This window comes from Thermobia domestica, chromosome 11 (assembly GCF_964235325.1).
Source record: "Thermobia domestica chromosome 11, izTheDome1.hap1.1, whole genome shotgun sequence".
In the NCBI taxonomy this organism is placed as follows: Eukaryota; Metazoa; Arthropoda; class Insecta; order Zygentoma; family Lepismatidae; genus Thermobia; species Thermobia domestica.
In genome coordinates, this window is record NC_137464.1 from 13,488,821 (window position 1) to 13,505,221 (window position 16,401).

General features: G+C 34.7%; 1 protein-coding gene across 4 annotated transcripts in view; it reads right to left on the minus strand.

Annotated features, from left to right (window-relative positions):
- Nucleotides 1-5,897, minus strand: part of LOC145663901 (uncharacterized) — a 41,273-nt gene extending 35,376 nt beyond the window's left edge. For 2 of the 4 annotated variants that reach the window (XM_081730078.1, XM_081730072.1), the window contains exon 1: nucleotides 5,694-5,897. The gene's annotated coding sequence lies outside the window, so the exon portion shown is untranslated. Of the gene's footprint in view, nucleotides 1-5,354; nucleotides 5,641-5,689 lie in introns of those variants that run through there. The other 2 variants (XM_081730073.1, XM_081730074.1) reach the window with 2 other exon arrangements.
- Nucleotides 5,898-16,401: the final 10,504 nt, after the last annotated feature.

Below are 16,401 nucleotides of genomic sequence, written 5' to 3' on the forward strand. Positions count from 1 at the left end.
ACTCATTTCACTATCCTTATTTTTGCATATAGCAACCTTCGCTGACGCACCTGCTCCCTTCGGACTCACCCCCTCTCTAGAGATGCCCTTCAGTTTCGCCCTGCCGTGACTCGGTTAGATAGCATTCGTGCTTTTTAGTGCCTACTAGCAAAGGTTGTTTCTTGTTTTTTGCATTGCTGTTTTCACGCATACATCCGGACGCCGTATTTACACGCAAATCCTAGAAGAATTTTAATTTTTCAGCAATTGATTATGATGGTCCCCTTGAAATTCAACTATTCCATTTGACATGTTTCCATGTCGGCCAGCGCAAATCATTCAGTAAACAATAATAAGGAATTTGTAAAGAATTGTAATTTTTGAACAATTATTTCGAGTTGTACGGCAAAAGTAAAGCTGCACGAGAAATCTTCATAAAAATGTACTTAAAACATTATGTCGAGCTTCACATGAAAGGCAGTAGCGCGTTTCAAACTTATTCGATGATTTGTAACTATACATTCAATAAATGAGCTGACAAATACAAAATATAACGTGAAGTGTGAAGTAGAAATTTAAAAAATACACGAATTTTATGGTACATATAATTAGATATTTCCAGAAAAAAAATGCCTATTTCATTGGTGCATATAGGCTACAACTCATACAGCTAACCTTTGTAGCGATTTATAATATGGTAGCAAAATAATAATTAATAAAAAATTGTCAGTTAGGGCTAATTGACTTAGGACTTAGGGACTAGGGCTTAGGACTTTAAAATTTTAAGTTCCTAAGTGAGAGTTCATCTGTACAAAGTATACCACACAAAAAAATGTGTTTCGTGACCTGATGGGTAATGCCAAAGACTTAGGAAACTATTCCGATATGGGTTACGTCAACGCAAAGCAATATTTAACATTTTGTTAGTGATAATCGGCATAGCAGTTATAATGACTTCTTGCATTTCTTGTATGAACAATTTCTTGAACAATGCTACCGAATGATCCTCGTAGACGTGCAAACGAAGAAAGTGAATAATTATCTTGATTACACCACTTGGCTACACCAAACAGCTACAATACAGCCAAAGAAATTGTGCTCACAAATGATCCTTTGTATTGCTTCAATTGGAACACTCTTACTTATTTCATTCATTCGTGTTTAAGAAAGAAATAATAACAAGTCGGTAATATTTACAGATAATATTGAATTGTTTCCATATTACTCCCCTAAAGTTGCACGAGAATAAGTATATTCATTGCACGAAATAGCTATTAGGTAAGTCTCGTAAACGTATTTCTACCATCCTGTTAAAATTTGAATTGATATTACTAACTCAACAACAATTTATATTCACATTACGTTTAATTAGTCCCTTCAAGGACTCAAATGGGTTTTATTTCATTGTATGTCCATTGGTTAATGTTTAATTTCATTTTAATAATTTCTTCACGATTTCTCCAACGCTGAGGGAAAAAGGGAATTTTAAAACAGCGTTACCATCTTGTACAGCACAAAATTCTCAGCTTTTACAGAGTACCGAATATCTTGTTAAGTACTTGACTTATCGATCTCAAATAAACGTGACAATACTCCTTACGACATACTGATTTCCTCTATGCATTTAAACCTATACTGTACTAGGGACTTTTTCCAAGTTATTGCACTATTTCCAAACTCAATTTTTCTCTCTCCTGTTGTGGCAACACTGTTTAACTGATCCTTCTAAACTTGAAGTCATTTTAAAGAGTTCTTCCCAGTATTTCATTTAATGTACACAAATAGTTACTACTTCATTCCTTGTGTGTGTTAAAGGCGTCTAAATTTGACATATGTTTTACAATATTTCTCAAAAAGTATGCAACACTGATCTGCGAGTGTCATCTCTTTCGTCTTTGTTTTCATTGCTGATTCGAATTATGGTATTAAATTTAGGTCATTCCATTTAAAAAATCATAACTTTATATTGGGTTGGCAACACTGTTTACCTAGTGATGTTACCCAATACATGGATAGATGTCCCCCTTCCTGTAGTTGCTTTGTGCAAAGTTTCGCTTCTCTCACTCTCTTAGTTCCTCTGTTATAAAGGTGGGACATTATAAATGGTGCACCCGGTATATGTGTGTGGTAAGTTTGTGCTATTTCTTTATTTCATTCTATTCGTTAATTTTTTTAGTTATCTTACGTTAATGTAAATAGTAACTTCATTAATAATATTAGTTTTCGTATTCTTTTAGAAAATTAATAATAATAATATATTACTCTTTAGTGACTAATCGTCAGTTATATTCTGAGAGACGTAGGTGCGTAAATGTTAGAGATATCGCAAGTATTGTGTTCCAGATATATACGTACATATATAATTTAAGGTTGAATGACTAAAGAACTAATTATCAGTATTACACTCGCCTTCTACGTCTTTTCCCCCAAACTTTACCTCTCTCTCTTTGCCCCAATTAGTTTCCTTGTGCGAGCAAGTAACACGGTAAAAAAAATATCTTCGGATGAAGTTTGCCTCCAGTGGTTTTCATCGGGAAATCTACTGGTGGTTAACAAGGTAACAGAGAGGGGAAAGGAGGGGTAGGTTACATGCTTGATATAAGTGTCTTTATTTTGAAAGAATTGTGGGCGAACATTTAATCAATCTTTATATTGTAATATACTTACTACTTACTGGGCCTCAGCCAAATAAATATTGTGTTTTAAAAATTCAATAGTCTTGAGTGATCCACTTAGCTTATTATCGCATGCCATTTGTTAGGTTTTCTTGCAGCTGGTTTATCTGTGTTTTTGAGCAAGTTACGAGGAAGCGCATTCCTGCTGTTTGCCACCTTGACGGACAAAGGGTGAATTTTCACTTGTGAGTGTTTGTTGGTGGCCGGAACATTTAATTTAGGATGTTAGTTTCTGTTCCTTTTAATTAAATGAGCCGGTGCCCACAGTAATAATATTTCTTTTCCTCATGCCTATGTAAGGTTCATTACTTAACATTTATTACTTGCTAAAAGCTACTTAATAACTTTTTTAATCAACAAAGTAACTCTTGTGCTGACTCAGGCTGCTTTAGCATATACTTTGAAGTTGTATTTTTGAACAATTTTAAGCATTCTAGAAGTCAAACAAGGAAATAATAGAAACGTAACCCATTTGGAATTGTCTCTTTCCTTATTTTCGGGATTCACTGAATTACCAGTATTTGTACCCTTAAAAACCTTGAGTGTGCTTTATCTTAACCTTGAGTGTATCCATTGGCGATAACCATAACACGGTGTCTACTAAAATTCCAAAATGAAATTTCGTGACCTTTTCTTTACCAAATCATAAAATTTCCTAACATTTTCAAGAGCAAACTTGGGTACGAATTAGGCTGAATTTTCATCCATGCGATAGAAACGTACTTTGATTGCGATTTGGTAGAGTCTAAAGCCGACTATAGACATTTTTGGTGGCGGATTTTGACGTTTTATAGAACAAAATGTTCCAATCTGTACTTACATTTGGACAATTTTTAAAAAAATCGTGACCCAAAAGCTAAATTTCGTGACTTTCATGACCGTTTTCTGATTTCGTGACCGATAGACACCCTGCATAATGGCAATGCTTTCCAAGTCTTCCGGTAGATGTTATGGTAAGGTTTCTAGTCTGTAGGGCCTAATAAACATGTAATCAGCTAACTGCGTGACATGATGTAAGTTTTGAAACCATCTTTAGGATGAACACTTGAAAAATTTGCTAGAATATTGAACATTTCAAGAAATTGAGTGACCACAGGAATACTTTCAGGCCAGTATTGTGACATAAATATATGAATGATCTTACTTTCTAGAGCTATTAAACATTCTATTAAAAAGTTCACTGACACCCTTATGGGTGACTTCTATTCACTACAAAACTGGAAATATTTGGGTAGGTTTCTCCCTTCCCGAGGAAAGTTTCTGAGAACAATAATTTTAGAAAATAAAAATGAATCAAAAGATTGCGATCTTGGCCAGTACAGTAATTAGTTTCTGGATCAGGGGCCACAAAATTTTTGAATGTCCCCTAAATCGTATTTCCTATGGAATAAGTAAATCATATTGAGTTAACCGATAGTTTGGGTTTGGCTACACTATATGTAATTCTCCAGATACAAGGCCTACAAAAAAAATAAATAAATAAATAAAATAAAATACGTATATTGGATCTTTTGATCCAAAAATAGGTGAAGTTCTCACTTCTCATATAAGTAACAAATGTCTGCAGGCGCCATTATTAAATAATACAGTAATATTTTATGTTTACAAGTGTAGGGCTACTAGTGTACAATCATTATAAGTGCTTTATAATGGTTAAAATAAGGAGTGCATATGAAAATGACTGTAGTAGACAATACTTTCCTCCGGCGGAATATTTCTGCACCATGTATGAAAGCGCTTTATTATATTTATAAGAGTAGCCTTACTAGTGCGAAACCATCACAAGTACATAGCAACTCGTATCACTGTGAAAACCCATGTGCTGTCCCAACTTTTGCTTACGTGCAATTCCTCCCCCCCTATCACCGACGCGCTTGCTCCCTTCGGACAAATCCCCGCGCGCGCAGGTCCACCGGCTTCGCATTGTCATGTCTCGGTCAGATGGCACTCATGCTCTTTTGTTGCCACCTAGCACAGGTTGATTTGTCTTCTATACTATAACGTTTATAGCATATACATGCAAGATTACTCTTCGCACACAACTCGAAATGGTTGTTGTAAATTATAACTCTTTCTCTAATTTCCTTCTCATTGTCCCGTAAATAATTTGCGTTGGGTGACATAAAAATATCTCACTTGCTATAGATAAAAATCAAGGGAGCTATCAGAAGTAATTGTTGAAAATTATAATTATTTTCGATTTGTGTACAAATATGGGCCCGCATATATAGCATAAAAACCACAGTGCAAAATAAAAAATTTAAAAAACCTGCGCTACGCGTCCACTAAAAGCACGAATGTTATCTGAGTCAGGGTAGGGCGAATCTAGGGATCCCCAGCGATAGCGGAGGGCTGCGTCCTAAGGGAGCAGGCGCGTCAGCGACGGTGAGTACGCGTAAGCAAGGGTAGTGAAAAGAAGTGTTTTTTGGCAATGATGCGAGTTATGGTTTCATACTAGTAGCGCTCCAATTGTAAACATAAAATACAGTTTCTGTACACTGTAAAGAAAAACACCAAGTGGAAAAGGTACCTAATAACCATCTTTCACATGCATTCACTTATTTTACCAGTTGTAAAACACTTGTAATGATTCTACACTATTAACATTACATTTATAAAACGAAAATACAGGATTATTACTTTCTATTTTACTCCATTGCCTGCAAAAATTTGTTCTTTCTGTAGAGTATTCAATTTTACCTGAAAATCTTTTAAAATGTAGTGTGCCAAAAGTAAACCAGCACCAATGTGTTTATACGCCAATCATGAAAGAATTGTAGTCCTCACTATTCTTTAAATTTCACCTATGCGAAGTGGTGTATTGTCATGTCGCCCAGCGCAAATCTTTTGGAGAACACTAACGATGAAGTTCGTGAAAAAATTATGTTTCAGTAGTTATTTCGAGTGGTGTATCTAAATTTGATTTGCACAGAAAATAGCAGTTAATAGTTATGTTTCAATGCACTCAATTCGTTTAACTGTCGTAAAGCACTAGTAACGATCTTACGCTAATAAACATCAGATACAGCTCATACTTACTATTTAATTCTGCCGTTTGCAGATATTTGTTCCTTGTCTTTCGATACTAAGTATTGAATTTTGCCTGTAATTTTGCAAAATGTGGTCTGTCAACACTTGACCAGCTTTGAAAGAAGTAATTAAACTTTAGTATGATCCCATATAATAGGACCATACACAACAAAATATTAAACACATGCACACAAACAACTGAATACAGCTATGCGATATAATTCTTCTTCTTCCTCTTCTTAAGAAACCATAAAGAAAATTTTGCTGCTTCGGCCACATATTTCTATAGGCTACAAATCTTAAAATTTTCATGTATCACGCAAGGAGAAAATTTTAAATTAAATTAAATTCTACGTATGAATGGTTTACATGTCTGCTTACCATGAAAATTGAACTGACTCTATAAATGCACGCTCAAACCATGATATTTTTTTAATTTCTATCTTCAAGACCAAATTAAATAATCAACTTCTAACTACGGTTGCAGCTAGACCAATGTCGACCAAAGCACTAAAAATTTATCTATGTAGAAGAATTCTCATCTATGATTATAAGATGAGAATTCGTTAAAACATATATATGCAGCAAAACTGTGAAAATAATAAAAATATGTGATACAGACGAACCGAAAAGGCCTAATTCACAGTAGTTTCTCACAATTATAAGATATTTATTAAATACGGAATGGGGTGAACCTAAATTAACTGTTATTTATTTATTTATTTATTTACCTTCAACAGAGAAAAATTCTCTACTTACAGAAGGCTCTTATAATCTATCACATACATTAAGCTTGTTATAGACGAACAAACATTCCATCACATATTCTATGAAATATTTCACAAAATGGAATTTGAATACGCACGATACCAAGTTGTATGCAATTTTGGGGTTGCTTAACATTTGATACAACTGTTCTAAAATAGGACTTGTTCTATTTCCATCCAACACTGCATCATAGAAAGAAATGAAGATCGATGTGCGTTAAGTAGTTGAAATTCTTTTAATGCAAACTAGCAGTATCCTGTTTTCTAAAACTATAAAATTAAAGAATATTAGGCTGAGTACCGCAGGTGGCCTTCAAAAATTGGTGTAGATTAGGAATATTCCTTCAAATAAAGAAAATTTTTTCTTTCACTTTCCTAGCTTTAAATGATTCCTTAAAGCCTATTAGACACCGTCATAGTTCTCCATCAAATGTATCAAACTTTTCTTTGATTATAATTTTGTCAAATAACTTTGCTGAAACTTTTGCAACCTCTACAAACGATCACATTTAAGGATGAATATCTTGCTCATTTGTTTATATATCTTGATTCAATTGTTAGATTACTTCAACGTACGCGTTTAGTTTTGTGGTTGTACATTGTCGAATAACTATAATGTATAAGGTTGTAGAAATGAATGGAATGACTAACTCACAATTACTCCTGTCTCATTTTCCTCCTCTATTGCCATTTCCAAATAATTCTTGTTTACATGCTTTATTTCTTGTTCACTAAATACGTATCAATTTATATTCTATTTGCTAGTCTGATGCTTAAATTTCGTCTAATTCAGTTAATTTTCCAGTAACTTCTGTTACTTTGAGGCACTGATTAAGAATAAATAGTTCATCATGAAAAAGATAGTTTTACAGTTAAAATGAGAAAGTGCATATGAAAGAGAATTATGTAGGATATTAAATTCTGAAGGATTTTTTTTCTGTGTAGGAAACCAGTAATGTAATTCAGGAATGCGAAACTGACAATGTTCAGCAGGAGGAGTCCAGTCATTTTTGTCAAAAAATGTTACAATTTTGGTAGTTTTTGTTTACATTAGGTTAGTTTTAATTAGTTTATGTTACATTATATTAGTGTAGGGATCCAGCGTAATTTTCGAAAAAAGATAGAATTTCACTTATTTCTATTATTAAGTTAGTTCAGATTAGTTTAATTTACTTTAGGTTATATTTGGTTAGGTGTAAGTACTTGTATCTTGCATTTTATGTAAATAGTGCATTTTTATGTATTTCTGGACTTCTTCTGCTAAATATTTACCTGCGAAACAATTACATGTTCTCTAACCTATGTGATTTAATGCAACATCAAGCGTTTTTTCGCACTATCCTCATTTACGCGCACACCCCTGTCATTTACGCCCCTCCCTCTTGCGGACGGAAACTTGCGCTAACTTGCGGGTCCTCTGTTGTGCTCCTGCTTTGAGTCGGTTAAATACCACATTACTACATACACATTACAGCATAACTACGGCATAGAATTGTATTATTTGTTTTAGTAATGAATAGGAGAAAAGAACAATACTTTCCTTTCACTTTTATTTGTTATTGTATGAACACATTTTGTTATTCTCACTCTCACGCTGACACAGACATAGGTCCTATACTTGCCCTCATTCATATCTTTAGTTCTCCCAAAGCTGCACCACGTTCATTCGTTCTTCACGTATCTTTATGCATAATAGCTATCTACACATTTCTGTGAGAGTCTTTCATCTTCTTCTTGTTCAGAACCGGAGTAAATATAAGGAATATAGGGGCCTTCTATAAATACTTTCATTAAATCGTTTACATGTTCACAACTAAGCAGGGGTGGATGCAGGACGAACTTCGGGTGGGCGGTGGGTCGTAATACTGCAACTTAGAGCTACTTTTAAGAGCTCCAAACTCTGGGATGGGTTTTATTTAATATAAAATAGAACATTTCCTCTTCTGGGGGAGCAATCGCCATGATCGACCCCTGAATCCGTCCCTGCAACTTAGTCGGCATCGTTCTGAATATAATACTCTCTTCATTGTAGAAAAAGAACGCACTGCTTCTGCTGTGCCCACAGGAAGTGATAGAAGAACACTTGCTACTTCGGACAGAGTTGGGAACAAAATTCTTCCTTCTTCACAGGTAAGATCCAAGAGTTTTTGGTGGATGCTGGTGTTAGGACCTGCAAGAGCTCTTTTGTAAATTTTATACTCCAGTTCCAGTTCAGATTTATTAACATTACAAATGCTTCACATTTCAGAGCACATGATAGAAGTGAAACAGCTGTTAGAGAGGATCACCAATCCTTTCCTTCATGTTGATGATAATGTTTGATTTATAACACTAGTTAACAAAGGTTTTGTTACATAAAAGGAAATACCTGTTCTTAAAGGAACTTTGGGGTATGTTTAGTACAAGGGGTCCAGAAGCACGTAAAAATCGCAAAATTTACAGGAGAAATGAGTGATGCAAGTACTTACAAGTAACATAACGTAACCAAATCTAACCACACCTAAAATAAACGTAAGCTAACCTAAACTAACGTAATATTAGTAGAAATAAGCAAAATTCTATCATTTTTTTGCAAAATTATGCGGGACTCCTACACTAATGTAACATAAACTAAACTAAGTTATCGTAACCTAAACTAGTCTAACCTAACTTAAACTAACCAACTATACGCTAAACCAACCGAAGGTGAACAGAAATTATCAAAATTGTAACATTTTTTAGAAAAAAAGAGCTGGACCCCTTCTGCTAAACATAGGCCGGAACTTTTTGCGCTGAATTCGAATATGCACTCGGTTTTTCTCCATCACATACGATTTTCCCGTAACAGAGGGATTTTCGGGAAAATCCCTCAAAAATTTCCCTTTTCGTTTATTTTACACCCCAAGATCTTGTTCCCTTGCATATACTAACATAGAAATTATACCTAAGTATACTTTGATTCATATTTAACAAACCCTTCAAGTTTCGTAATAATCGCTTTATTCTTTCTAGAGAAATAAATATGTTTGTATGTATACTGTGTGTACTGTTTATTGCACCTTATAGTAATGCTTTCAGATCTCTTAATTTGAGGTAAAACGTTTTGCTTTATTACCATAAACACATATATAAAATATAATACAATATAATTTACAAGTGTGACAATTTACAATAAACAATAATACAAATGTACCAAAAGGTCATGAAAAGACAATCAAAACTATCACAATATATGAAACTTCCATTGGGTTACAAAAACGTACACTACTTCCTTCTTTTGTAAGAAATGTTGCATTCTCTAACAAGCCCCAACAATAGTCCCCCATCATTGAAGGATCCCATCGTCCCTGGTACCTTTTCTCCATTGCCATTATATCTTGGTGGAATCTTTCCCCCTGTTCGTCGCTGAGAGCACCTAGGTTAGCAGGAAAGAAGCTGAGGTGGGAGTGCAAAAAGTGGATTTTTAAAGACATCCTACAACCCAACTCTTTGTATTTCTGTATCATGTCCTGTACGATTTCTGTGTAACTCTCAGCTTTGTTATTGCCCAGAAAGTTGCGCACAACACACTTAAATGCTGTCCAGGCAGCTAGCTCAGCACTGTTTAACTTGCTGTCAAAGCTATCATCAAGCATTAATTTCCTAATTTGGGGACCAATAAACACTCCCGCTGAAATCTTAGCATCACTCAGGTTAGGGAACTTATCTCGCAAATACTTGAAACCTTCACCAGGTGTGTCCATGGCTTTGACAAAGTTTTTCATAAGTCCTAACTTGATATGAAGTGGCGGTAGTAATATCTTATTAGGATCTACCAAAGGAGCGTATTTGACGTTGCATTCTCCAGGTACGTAATTCACTCTAGGTTCCCATTCCTTCACTTCATAATGTTTGTCATCAGCTCGGCTATTCCATAAACACAAAAAACATTGGTACTTCGTGTAACCGCACTGCAGTCCTAATAAAATACCAACTACCTTGAGATCACAACATATTTGCCAACAATGGTCCTTGTAATTTATAAGATTTAGCAAAGTTGACATGGTGTCATAGGATTCCTTAATCTTCACTGAGTGCGCAAGTGGTATAGAAGGTTTTTTTTATTTCCATTATGTAAAAGGACAGCTTTAAGGCTGACCTTTGACGCGTCGATAAATAACCTCCATTCTTCTGGAACGTAAGGAATTCCTAGCTCCGCCATCAACCCATTTATATCCGTACATACGCACACATTATCTTGCATTGAGAAATAGCTTGAAAATTGAACATGCCATTCTTTCTTTCTTTTGCATTCTGTTACATTTGATAACAAATATTGATAACCATTTCATGAACAAAACGAAAAAACTTGGAGAATTGTATATATATGTATTAAGATATACATATACTGTATGTTTAAAAAAAATATACGTTGGAAGTACATTCTATTTTTATACTCGTTTCTAATTTACAGAGAGCAATACAAGTGTGTTGTTGACTATTGTAAATATTCATTTTTATGTCTGTGTTTGTAGTAATAAAGCAAATCGTTTTTACCCCAACTCAGGAGATCTGAAAGCATTACTATCAGGTGCAATAAACAGTGCACACAGTATACATACAAATATATTTATTTCTCTAGAAAGAACAAAGCGATTTTTACGAAACTTTTAGGGTTTATTAAATATAAATCAAGGTATACTTAGGTATAATTTCTATGTTACTATATGTAAGGGGACAGGAGCTAGGGGAATAAAATATCTGAAAAGGGAAATTTTTGAGGGAATTTCCCGAAAATCCCTTTGTTACGGGAAAACTGTACGTGATGGAGAAAAACCGAGTGCATATTCGAATTCAGCGCAAAAAGTTCCATTAAGATCAGGTGATTTTTCTCATGTAACATACAAAAAGTTTAAATTTGTTAACTAGTGTAATTGGAGAGAAGGGCCTTGAGTTCTTGAGGTTTCAAGTTTTCTTCCAATCTCACACCCCCAGATTTTGCCTTTCCTATAACACTTTCAGCATACTCTAAAGTCCTTCATAAGTTATATCTTCCAAATGTGCAATAACACCTTCTACCAACTTCAGCGCTGTAACCATGTCATTTCCACTTGACATTTGCAGATTTTTGCTTGGTTTCGCAAGTGGCTGCAAAATATATTTAAGAGTACTAGTGTGAAAGTTGTCGATGTGTTTCTTAGTTCCAGCAATAGTCCACCAGCATCTGATGACGTCTCCTGCATCAACATTGATGTGCTCTAATGCAATGCATATTACAGCATAATGTTTGATTACCACAAACACTACCTTCATACGAAAGTCACCTAGTGAAAGCAGGTTGCACCAATTTGTGAGAAAAAGCGTCTATTGAAGATCCCACTTCCTGCAGAACTTTCAGCTGCTTGTGACTCCCATGAAATGCTGTGTACAGCTTATTCACTACATTTACAACCTTTTGATATCTTTCGTAGCTCCACACGCCCTTATCAAAGCCAGTTTCAAAAGCTGGCTTCTGCAAAGAACAAAAATCAACCTAGGCAAATCTTCTTTGAGACGTGCCTGAACTCCGGTTTTTCACCGCTGAAATTTGAAGCACCATCAGAAGCCACAGCAGTCAGTTTTGCAGTACTAAGCCCTATTTTATGTATTTCTTGAATAATTGTCTCTTTGATGCATTCTGCCTTAGTAGACTGAACTGGAACAGTACAAACGAAGGTCTCCATCAGTTTGCAAGCCTCTATGTAACGTATACAAATACCCAGAATTTATCTTCCATTTATGTCTGAGAACTCGGATGGAAGCTATTGAAGCTAATATTTAGATTGTTGAGTTTCATGCCAGATACCAGAAGAGTATCATCAAGAGATTATTTATTGGGCTATATTTTATAGTTATGACACCGATGATAGTAATAACATAAAAAATTGTACACCCTCTTGAGGGTATCGACCTGTCTTGCCAGGGGGTGATATTCCCTATCACAAGGAGGGTGTCAAAAATTCCCTGAGTTCATGTAGAAAGGACTTTAATATGATGCTAATCATACGTCAAAACGACTTTGCATAATGTGGTTGGTGATCAGTCACAGGTCAAAGTTCTAATCACAAAGATCACTGGAGCCTTACTCCGTGCCAGCCTTCGCAAAGATTGAGGAGTGTAACGCAATACAAATTATGCAAAAATTAATTATAACTATTGGGCCTGATGCAGAGTAGTTTAGATATGTGATTAGCGTTATACTAAAGGCCTGACTACTGCAGAAAACATATGTTGGTCGAACTCCTTAGTATAGACTAATCACGCGTCAGAACGATACCGCAAGAGTTTAGTGTTGTGGTTAATGCAGGCCTTGTTTTAATGATTTGACACAAAGAGGATGTTGAGGGTGAGAAAATAACTCCACGGCGGTTACAGAATTAGGTGGAATAACGAAGGAAATAGGAAGAAGGAACAACAGGAACGATTATCTTTCAATGTAGACGGGGCTTTCCCAAAACTTCTTTTAACCAGTGGTAGCTAATGTTAGTGTTGCAGCGTTGCGCAACGACCAAAGTATTTTTAGAAAAACTTTCTAATACTCCCAAATATACTTTAAATAACTTTTTTTTTTCTGTAACTGTCCGTTTCGTTAATCCGTTTTAAAAAGGGAAAAATAATCCGTCACAGAGTTTCTAATTTATATTGTGTTGCAGCGAGCATACAACGACCATATTCCTTCAGCGCGGCAATTGGAGCAAATGTTAAGTCTCCTTTCCCCTATCTCAGAAGTTAAAGGGACTGGTCGTTGCAGTGCTTCTGCAACACAGCACCGTTTCCAGTGAACGAGAAGGTTTTTCACGCTAAATAAGATTTCTAAATTTTCTTTCACTAGCACTTAACAAATGGAATTTGTTTTTATGCATTCATATTTTTAAATTACAGGACCATACTGAAGCAAATCAATATAATGATAATTAAAAAAAGTAATAGCAGAATTACAAAATAAGAAAGAAAATATGTAGTAGAACAGAAATCAAATGAAAGTAGATCCGCATTTAAGAGTAAATTCTTAGCTTATATAGATAATGAAGGTTTCTTCTACAGTAATTTATGAACCAAATATTAATAAGTCAATATGCAGAATCCCCCCCCCCTGTGGATAGTATTATAGTATACACATATTTCTTTTATAAAATAAGTATATTTTATACTCTTGATAAAACGCCATATTAAATTTGGGACTAGTTAGCAATGCTCAGAGGCGTAGCCACCTCCCCAAAATTTCGAAACTCGATTGGCATTTGTAGACTTTCTTAACGAACTATACTTGTTTAACAGAGAAATGATTGATGTGAGCTAAATATTTTATTTTACGTCTCATCTGTACTCTTTCTTTTCTTATAGAAATAATCGTTCTATCATTTTTTCTAAAAATATAGGTGACAGTAATTAAGAATTACTAATCTTTTCGGGTAAAACTTACTGTATAAGACAGGTTCGTTATTACGTAGACGTATTGGACCTTCCTAAAATACTTTGGGCCCCTCCCAGTCAACATGTTGTTCCTATATCTGGCGGGATACAAGGTTGCTTTCCAGAACGTATGACATCGATAAAAATTGTTTCCTCTCATGTGGAAGTATATTGTGTTCATCGTGCATTGCGTAACAACCAAGACGGATGATTTGGAATGTAGTTTTTTTCTTTTACGCACATGTATGTGCGTGTGTGTTGATGTATGAATAGGGTTGCCAACTCTGTAAAATAAGAAAAAGGCACTTCCTCAAAATTCTCTATGATATTGGTCTGTCAGCGTGAAGTATCTCTGTTCGGACCTATCCATGGAAAAGAAATGTACTATCGTGAACAAAAGTGCATTAACACATATATATACTGTATGTCCTTAAAACATTCACTAATAAGCTTAATAGATACATTGTGCTATAAATGAGAAACTGAAATTGATCAATCGGCATTGATCAATTTATTGTATTTACCAGTAAATATCATTTCTTTAAAATTATCGAAACAGATGAACAAAAGTATAATAATCTTTACGTGACAATTTTGGATTTGAAAAATGAAATTCACTCTTTAAACATATACTCTCTACTTCAACTATAGGAAATTGCTTTAAGAAGTCCTTTTCCACTCTTAATAAATGTATAAAATTCCTTGAAAGTAAATTTCAAATTTTCCCTGATACAGTCCCTGTCATCTCTCTAAAAGTTTCTAAACAGGTGAACAAAATATATTAATCGTTGATAGATGGTGAAAGGTAACAGTTTTGAGTTTACAGAATGACAACTACTTTTCAATATCTGTACTTCGAACTAGATACAAATTTGAAAAAAAAAGAAAAAAAACCTGGTTATAAAGGGGCTGGTGAGAAGTTTGTACCCGTCACTGGCTTTAATCAAAATAACAGCAATTTTTCCGGCCAGGCCAATGAAAAGCCGGCCAGTTGACAGCCCTATATATGAATATGTGACATTCGCAATTCATATACCAGTATCTCTTTTGTATCAGCTGTTTTGGTTATTAGTTATTAGATCTAATTTTATTGTGTGCGCTTTAATTCTGTACATAACCTACATAATGAATGAATTGCATACCATGACTTCTGTAAATAACTTACAAAGAAAAATTGCCCAGCTTTCAACTGAGGAAAAACTTACAATTAAGGCTTAGACAAAACAAGCAAAGTGCAATTCAGGAGTGTGTTCGAAAAAAAAAAAAAGGTTTAAATTTACAGGACATCTTATGGCAGTAATGTTGTATGCACTAGATACATTTCCACAATTTATTTAAAATTTTCCTAGATAAATTGTGAATAAAGCGTGTTCAATGTACATTTTTTATAACATTAATCTCTGCTACGAACTCTCTTCAGTCTACACTGAAGAGGAATTCGGATCACTGTCAGGGACTGAGTTTGCTAGAATGAATTGTTCACAATAATCTACAAAGCTTCTGAAATTAACATTAACTGTACCTATGGCGTCAGTAAAAGATTTTTTTTTTTTCACATCAAAAAGAATTGACACTTTCAAGAAATTGAATGTCCGAAGAAAGGTTATCACCATTGGTTATGCTTTCCATCGGAAAAGACCTGACAATAAGAATACTAGGGTTCAACCAGCATGTATTAGGCAGAGTTGCTCCAATCAAATAGAGAAGAATAAACTTACTAATTAAATAAGGTGACTAATCGGTTAAAATGTTCCACATTATTATTTTTTTTAACAGAATGTTATTTAATTTCACATGTTACGTAGCATTTGCATCTAAAGTTATGCTGATTAGTCAATGAGTCCATTTCATATCTTCTGTCTCCGATCGTTCGTACTGCAACACCCGAAACCACAATCCACCGGCTGCCACTGCTTTTAACCCCTTCGAGATCGGGTGGCCAGTGTCACTAACGGTGGTGACACTTACTTAATCCTCTCCTGTATGAACACTAATTAAGATACCGGGAAAATTTGAGTCCAAAGACAAAAATTCGAGACTTCGAATTTCTAATTTCCTTGTTTAGTTTTTCAGTATAACTTCCTTCGTTTTAGAGAGATCTACATAGAATTTGTCATGTATATACTCTACATGGATACCAAATCAATTTGAACAACTCACAATTCGTGTTACTAACTAGGAAAATTAAAATTTTCCTATTTTCGGTCAAAACTTTTTAATTTTTGAAAATTATTTGTAAATCCCTACCTATACGTAAGAACGCAAGTCAATTTACGCCAGTCGAACATCAGTCCTTACTGAACAAAAGCAAGTATAGATCGTTACAAGTGGGTAATTAGGAGGCGCAGGAACAATTCGAATTTAGGTCCTAAACCATGAGGGATTTTTTTTCTATCTACCATAATCTATTTTTTCAATTACAAGCTTCGTCTCTTAGATATCGACATGATACTTTTAGGATATAGGCCTATTAGTGGTGTACCAAAGTTTATTTTAAGATAGTTTGCGTCTGCTAGCAGTGTTTTCCAGACATACGTCAG